This window comes from Aulonocara stuartgranti (genome assembly GCF_965226115.1).
Source record: "Aulonocara stuartgranti genome assembly, chromosome: 12".
Taxonomy (NCBI): Eukaryota; Metazoa; Chordata; class Actinopteri; order Cichliformes; family Cichlidae; genus Aulonocara; species Aulonocara stuartgranti.
The window spans coordinates 3,807,687-3,816,450 of NC_138948.1; the positions used below are offsets into that span (position 1 = coordinate 3,807,687).

Genomic DNA, 8,764 nt, shown 5'->3' on the forward strand with positions numbered 1-8,764 from the left:
TTGTTAAGTTATCTAAGTGACTTATATATATTTAACCTGAGTAGTGAAAGATGGCGGTGGGTTTGAAAACGATTTGCCGGGAGTCCGGTGTTCTCACGGCTCTAGCTAGTGAGCCTAGCTCCCGGCTAGCTATCGAGCTAGTGGGTAACTGACGTCTCCGAAAACGTCGGAGCGCTTTTGAAAATATGTGGTGTCTTGATAAACTGAGCCGATATTTGATGTTTACACAGCTACATTCTCGCCTGAACATATGTTAAACGTTTATTTTGTGACCCAGAAAGAATAATAAGAGTAATATTAAAACTAACTAGCTGCCGCCATTGTTGACAACTGCGCTGGGCTGCGCTATGAATTATGGGACACAGCTTCTTCTTCTTCGGGGTTTAACGGCAGCTGGCATCCTTGTCCATGCAGTGCTGCCATCTTCTGTTTCAGTCCATTATGACACTCTTAAATCCTGCTACTTATTCCTGCGTCTTTTGGGATGTTACAAAGCTTCAAACGACGCGTCGACTATTAAATCAGTCGTGGACGATTTTAATAGTCGACGTAATCGTGGCAGCCCTAGTTATGATAGGACAAAGCTGAATATTTTTAATATTTTGCAGCACACCTTGGAGATATTGGGCCTGTTCTCGTCCACGATGTTTATACTCTTTGAATGGGTTTAAACTCCCTAATGTAAGTATGTAAACGATAATATTTTAATTCCATTGCTACAGACTTCCAAGACAACATCTTTTTCTTTTCCACCCATGCTATTAAGTTTATTGGGCGACAAGGTCTCTCCATCAATCGCGATTTCCAGTGAGCTCTTTGGCTTCATGCCAACAGATGCCTTTGAGGTCGTCAAGGAAGGTCTGGCGCCAGAATACTTTTTTGGGTTGTGGCTGTTGTTCATGTGGATGATGTGTCCAGCAAGTTTAAGGTGGTAGTGTGCGATAGTCACGCTGAGGCGAGGAAGGTTGCTTTGTCGCAGCACCATTTCATTGGTGACGTGATCAAAGTACCAGATCTTCATTATCCTTTGAAGGCAGCGTTGATGGAAGACGTCCACCTTCCTGGTAATACTGGCTGACACTTTCCACGTTTCAGAAGCGTACATTGCCATTGGGATGATGATTGAGGCATGCAGACGAAGCTTGATGTTGATCGAGATTGACCAGCTATTTCACATTTAAGATAAGAGATAAGATAAGACTTTATTGATCCCACAACGGGGAAATTTTTGCGTCACCTCAGCTCAGGTACAGATATATGAAGGAAATACAAAAATACAAATAAGTACAATCAATGAAAAAAGTAAGATTTGTTGGAATACCACTGAGGCCTTGCCAGTGCGGCTCTTCACATCGGCGTCTGCATCTCTGCCCCAAACGATGACGCTGCTGAGGTAATGCGAACCTCTCAACCACCTCGAGGTCTTGCCCACCGGTCTTGATCTTAGGCATACCGGCCTGGTCGCCGACGTGCATGGTTTTTGATTTCTCAGCACTGATGGGAAGTCTGACTTTTCCCGGTTCTCTGGCCGTTCTCGCCCAGCAGGGATATCCGCAAAATCAAGGTCGGTGATTCGACTGTTCCTGTCCAATTTGATGCCTGCATCTGACTTGACCGGGGCTTTCTTCATGATGAAGTTGAGTGCCATTAGATCACAGGTGTCGAACTCCAGGCCTCGAGGGCCTTTAGATGTGATCCAACACAGCTGATTTAAATGGCTAAATTACCTCCTCAACATGTCTTGAAGTTCTCCAGAAGCCTGGAAATGAACTAATCATTTGATTCAGGTGTGTTGAAAACCTGCAGGACAGGCGTAGAGTTCGACACCCCTGTATTAGATACATGAAGGGTGAGACTTGCCTGACACCAGTCTCGATGGCGAAGAGTTCGGTGTGGCCGTCTTGATGCAGCAGTTGGGGTGGCAGTGCAGTGACTTGAAGACTGAGATGAATTTTCGTGGGACACGGTACAGGTGGAGGATGCTCCAAAGCGAAGACAACATCAACCCATAAAAGTGCATTTCATAATTATCGGATAGAGAGGAGTCAGAAGCAGAACGCACAAGACCAAAACCAAGCTCTCAGAATCGTTATTGTTTTCTTTTGATCTTTTTTTACAAGGCAGAGGAGAAGTGTTTTTGAATTGATTCTGGTCCTTTTTTCATAACTCTTTATGGATGTACAGGTGGAGGGGGTGGACAAAGATTCCCAAAGATGAAGGAGGTGAAGAGTAGACAGGTAAGTTTAAGGTTAATTTGTACGTTTCCAGGAAACCAGCAGAGTTTTCTCGAATCACAGTTCGTTTTTTTTATGCTTTTTTCAGCTGGACAAGAACAAGGTCAGGAAGGCTTAAAGGTAAGATAATCACTGGAGTTGAGTCTGATTACCACATTACCACAAGGGCAAAAACAATCTAGCAAGGAGTGAAAGTATCAGCTAGCCTTTTATTTTCAAAAGGTGATGAGTTAATGGAAAACAGGTGCGCACACTGGCTCAGCGACAGGAACACCCCACTCAGGGGCGAGGTCAGGCACCAAGGCCTACCCAACTCCACCTGAGAGCACAGAGAGAGAGGAAGCTGGAGAGCCAGCCTTGTAGAAACATGGCAGCCTGTAAATGTTAAGACACTGAGAGAAAAGGTTCAGGCTGAAGCTGAATGTTATAATTGGCTGTTAACATTTTCTAAAAGCAAACTTTTCTGTACCAAAGGCAAAACGGAGGACACAAAAAGCACGTTGTAAACATCTCATACAACAGCAATTATTTCCAAGTTTTCATTTAAAAAAAACGTCAGTTTGCTTTATTCGCTTATACAACAATTTGTTTATGTTTTCTGCAAAATTAAAACGTATAACTTGGACTGGAGACCTGCAGGGAGTTCCACACTAAGGAAACAGGGGAGGCAATGAGCCTTAACTTCAAACCCTATTACACAGGAGTCTTTGCTAACGCACACTACAGCCACTGGCTGTTGCAGAGCTCGCCCAAATGGAAAATGAGACTTGAGAAATTTGCCCTATTTTCCTTCTTCCTCCCTCGATACGCTGGAAGTAATTAATATGGAAAGAAAATAAACGTAATGAGATAAAATTTCAAAATCCCACAGAGACCATTTCATGATCTGTGTAAAGGAGATTTAATGATTTTTGCTCTGTGATGTGAAAGAAAGGAACGGAAGAAAGCGTCTAGAAATAGATGTTTTCAATAAATGTTTTGTGTCAGATAGTGTAGACAGAGCCCATGAGGCTCCTGTTGGATCACTGTGGACGTCCACATCTGTTGCAGTTCCTTCAGCATCTGTTACATTTCTATCTTCTCACTTGGCTCTTTGCTGTTGTTGCTGCCAGCTCTGGTTTTTGCATTGCCTTCTTACCTGCACTGATTGATTTCTAACCCATGATCGCCCTGTACACTACTGTCGCCACATGGTTGCGCCTGCTCGCTGTCCCACCTTGCATTTGGACTTTCCCAAGAGCACATTGACACAGCTTGATTCCTGTCTGCTGTGGTACACTCCCCCCTTCATGAATCTGTTCTTGTGCTGCCATGATGAAAGCCCCTGATCTATCCTTCTGGCCAGTTTTCTCTAGCTACTGGTAATCTTTTTTAATCTCAGCCACTTTCTCGAGCTGTCATTGGTGTCTCTTCTTCCTCATCATCTCTTCTTCTGTCTGAGGCTGTTCGTCCTGGGATACCATCTTCCTGATGTATTCAGGGAAGCTCCTTGTTTCATCCATGGACAGTGACTCTGACACTCACTAATAAAGCTCTCATTTTGTTATGCATAGAGTGCCAAGCTGCTGGAATTTGGATGTGAGCCTTATATTCCATATATTCCATAACATCACTGGCTCTCATGGGTATCTCATGACTAGTAGGGCGTGCATGTAGATGACTGGGGTCCTATAGCAGATTTGAATATGGATTGATCTGTGCATGAAGCGCTTTTCTTTTTCCCCAGTGCAACTTTTAAAAGTTCTTCCTGTCCCTCAGACTATTTTTAATTCTGCTAGATTTCTTTCTGCTAAACTTTGATCATTTCTGTCACTGTGACTAACATTCCTGCTTCCTGATCATGGCTCACCTGGACTGATACTCCTCAACTGAACATCCTTCTGTAACATATGATCCATATGACTTTCCTTCTGTGTACAGCAGCCACTTATCTGTCATGACAGTGTGAATTGGATTCCACCCAAAAGAAACAATTCAACAGTACAAATAAAACAGTATGACTTCCACTGTGGGATACAACTCAAACATTATTGATGGAGTACTCATCCATGTCATCGCACACCTGCAACACATCAGCTTTTAAATGGCTAAGCTTTCCTGTTTGCCTGTTGTTTCTTTACAAATCTAGATAATAGAAAACCTAGCATCGGGACTACAAGCAGACAACAAATGGACATTTGTAGGCTTCTAGTACCAAACGTCTTGTTCCTCGTCCTGCATATTAATATGGAGATATCTAATTGTTGAAATGAAAGGCATGCTGATGTGTACAAATGAAAAAAAACAAGGTCATACCACTTGTTCAGTAATCCACAGAAACCAAAAACCCATTAGCAGTGCTCCTTCCTGTCTCTAGCAAACAAAGGGGTGAAAATATTGTGCCTGTAGGCTGGCAAAGCTTTCATAATATTGCATGTGCTCGTGTGTGTTCCACATGTACTGTGTTCAGCTCTTTTCCATCAGTCATAATTCAGTAACTGCATACAGTGATGATGTATAGAAATTAAACCTAGTTCGTGACACTGTGTGACATAAAGCAAGCACAATGTCTCGTAACAATTTTCTTGTCTCCACAATATTTTGTACGGTACAAATTCAGCAAATATATGTACGTGTACAAAAACAGGGCTGAGGCAGATCATGCTGCAACAGCTCATTTATTATAAGCACACAAACGGTTTTAGCAACAAACCAACACTAAGCCTAGAAAGTGTGTGTGGATGGATTTCATGCACTTGCACAACAAATGACTGACCGAGAGCAAGCATAATTAAGCAAGTGTATTTGAGGTTTAATTAGCTTTCTCATGGGTGTAGTGCTTTGTATCTCATTGGCAAGTTCCACAGGAAACAAAGCAAACATATCCAGTCATAAAGAAAGTCTGCACTGCAGAAGCTCCATCTTTTTTCTCCGCGTTATGTTACAGGATTTTGATGTCTTGTGTACTTGCACATGCATCCTTACAGTTTTTGTGCGTTATGGAGCCAGTGGACTTTATCTTAGAGCATCTGACTGCGATATTCTGATCAGTGCATACAATGAATAAAAGAAAAAGTAAACTGGGAACATTGTAGTAAAATCAGGGTCTGTAATCAAGAATCTTGTGAAAAATGTGAAACCACTCACAAAGATGTAAAAAATATTTGCAATAAGGCATCAGTTCACCTGGGGCGGCAAAACCTGATACAAAGATGCTTCTGCATGAAGTGAGATCCTTGTGAAAACTTCATGCATATACCTAACAAACAGACATAGACAAGATAGAAGATGAGAAGCTAAACTGAGGACAGGCAGGCAGGCAGCACAGTGCATGCTTCCATGTGTACAGTAAAAAGAAAGAAACTAATGTCATCTTTCCACAAAGCTCTTTATTCTCTGTTATACTCATCGTATTATCATGTAATTATTGTACAGTGTATTTCACACATGCATGTTTATCCTCTGTGACCACAAAGTCAAGACAAAATTCATTATTTTTAAAAAATACTGTTCATTTCCTTTTCCTGCTCCTCCTCTCTTCCCTTCTCCCCCCGTCTTCTCTCCCTCTTCTCCCTCTTTCTGCAAAGTAGGTCACCATCACATTGACTCCACTTCCAATCTATCATTTGTGGAGTAGCATGTAATTGCTCTTTAATCTTGACACCACTCATGCAGCAAGTTGAGTCGTAGCTGTGTGCGAGTTTCACAGTGTGTGTGTGTCTTGTATGCAAAGACATCTGACGTAGGGTCTACTAATGAAAGGTTAATCCCTCTCAAATATCCAAGCCTTGCACGCTCCTCTGATGGGTAAGATCAGATCATCTGGGTGGCGAGGGCCAGCCGGTGAACAGGCTGTGAAAAGGGCAGCGAGCGCAGGGTAAGACAGGATCAGGAGAGAGGACGTTATCATTAAAGAGCATCAGTGAAGGGTTTTAGCGGCACACAGAGTGACTTTCTATGCCACACTACGCCAAGACAGTGAAGCTAAGAGGATAGACTTACATCATATGTCTGGGTTCAGATACGATTACTGCTGTGAATGTTCAGTGAACTTTGCTGAAAAGCTCTTGCCTGAAATAAAACCTATTTTTTAATACGCTGGAGAACCTGCAAAAGATTACTGAGAGATCTCAGTGGACTTTATCTTTCAGTGTGAGGACAATTATATCAGTGTGCCCTCATAAGAATGACATCATCTGACAAAACAGGCATTTGGATTATGAAGGTTTACTCAGATTTGTGCACACGCACTGTTTGGGATGATGCCCAGTGTGTCCTTTGGCGTGAGGGTTTTGACCCAGCAGCTGCCCCAGTACTGGACACAGGACAGCTAATGGCCACTTCACATAATAAAATACACAACTCTATAGGGTTAAACGAATGTGTGCAGCTTGTACAAGAACAGGTTTGACTTCTGTGGATGGTTTCCCACTTCATAACAACTGTATTCATTGTATATGTTGTCCATAATGGATGTTAGATTGGCTAATATCCTTCTCCTCCTCTATGTGATCTAGAGCACCAGCCAGGACAGAACCAGGCTTCGCCAGTCTATAAAGTCATTTGCGGTCTCTGCTCTTGCTGCCACCTCCCCGGCAGACAACTGTATAAAAGACTGTGGAAGCTATCACTGTGTCATAAAATATCCTTAGCAATGTCGTGCACACCCCAGAAGACCTCAACCCGTCCAGCAGATGACTGGGCTGACTTTGACCCTTCTTGTAACTGTTGTGACTGTTTTTTGTTCCAGTTTATTATTAAGAAGATGGCTCAGGATTCTGTATCTGTCCACCACCTCGATGTCCGGACCGTGTTCACCTGTGCAATCAGTGTTGGCTTTCTCGTCAAGCCAACCAACATCAACTGATGCAGGTGGTTGAGTTCACACCAGATGACAAAGTCAGTGATGATCTTGTCATCCCAGCTCTGATGCCTGACAAGCTCTCCTAGGTGAATGTGCTTGCTTCCATCTGCAGGTGGATCACTGACTTCCTGTCTGACAGGAAGTAGCATGTGAGACTGGCTATGCATGTCACAGACTTTCAGTGCATCAGCATCAGTTGCCTTCAGGGCTCTGTACTTTATCCCCTGCTCTTCTCCCTTTACACCAACTGCTGCATCTCTAGACACCAGTCTGTCAAACTCCAGAACTTTGCAGATGACGCCACACTCACCAGGCTCATCTCAGGTGGAGATGGATTTGGCTATGGGAGGGACGTTGACAACGTGGTGACCAGGTGCAGTGACAACAGCACTGTGACAAAACAGTGTTAGTGGACTTCAGGTTAATACCTGCCCCACCAGTTCCCATCTTCCTGCATGCCTGCCTAGTGGAGCCATCATCTTCCAGGACCTAATGTGGTAGCTAAACATCTGCTCCCTTATTGAGAAGGCACATCCGAGGATCTACTTCCTGTGTCTGTTGCCAAAGAATTCATGTTGATGTTTAAATATTAATGTTGAATGCTAAAAGTGTGACGCTTAAGGATAAAGATCATACGTGAGAAGTTGGGAAGAAGATCATGTCTATATAGCCACAACTTCCAGGCCAAAGGACACCTTGGGTGTTTCTCTGAGACATAATCAGCTTTTATAAACAGAATCTTTTGAGCCTGTTTTGTTTTCCCCAAATTCCTGAATGCACAGTAGGAAGAAAAATCCAATGTTAGTCAAACATCTTTTAAATAAGATCTTAAATTGTCTTGAAACACAGCAGATTCAGAAATGTGATCAAATCACTGTCAGGTGTCAGGTCTGAAGTGCCTCAGGGAATTACTATCAAAACATTATTCTTTATCACATTCACACAGGACCATTTTAATAAACGCTGCTCTTATCCATCCTTGGTTTTGTCTGCTTCTTCATAGTAAGCACCTCTCCCACAGAGGCCTCTAAAACGGCCTCTGCAGCTTTTAGGTATATTGTAAGCAGCATTGAATAAATGGCTGTTGTGTCTTAAACTCATCTCACTGTGTGACACTGACAAGAAGCTTGTTTCGAAGCCAAATACTCCTAAAGGAAATAAACTTCCACAGAGTTCACAAGTGAAGCTGCTACTGATTTATCCTCAACAGGAATGCTGCGATAAGAGTGGAAGCGAGGTCTTTTGTTTAATAACTGTGCCAGATCTAATTGGCTGGCTGTGTTCAAAGTGGATGTCAGAGATAAAAGTGATGAGAAATGGACAGTACCGGTCAGCCACGAGAGACTGAGCAAACACAAACACACTCCCCAATGAATTAATGTGAAAGGTGATGCAGAGTGCAGAAGACTTGGCTTTCGGAGAACATCACATGGGTTTACGAATTAAGCCTCTATATTCAAATTAGAAGCAAATGAGACCACATCGACACAATTAGGATCCCCATCACAGAGTGAAACTCCACAAGTGTGACCTGCATTTTATTTTTGGAAATGTTTTTCTTTGATCCACAAGAGGTGAAAGAGGTGCTAGCAATAAATGTGACAGAAACTCTCCGAAAGTTAGTTTGAATTCATTTCCCACAGTTTTTTTTTTTTTAAATTTGAATTATTTAGATATAAGAACAGAG

General features: G+C 42.7%; 1 long non-coding RNA gene across 3 annotated transcripts; it reads left to right on the top strand.

The window, feature by feature from the left end:
• The first annotated feature begins 336 nt into the window (after window positions 1-336).
• LOC309719743 lies at window positions 337-8,033 on the top strand. 3 transcript variants are annotated; one of them, XR_014280305.1, is made up of 4 exons: window positions 337-681; window positions 2,185-2,237; window positions 2,323-2,354; window positions 6,964-8,033. It is a non-coding gene; the product is annotated as an uncharacterized lncRNA (long non-coding RNA). The 3 variants fall into 3 exon arrangements; XR_014280306.1 differs by lacking the exon at window positions 6,964-8,033 and adding an exon at window positions 6,731-6,956; XR_014280307.1 differs by lacking the exon at window positions 6,964-8,033 and having other exon boundaries at window positions 2,323-6,720.
• The last annotated feature ends 731 nt before the right edge of the window (window positions 8,034-8,764 follow it).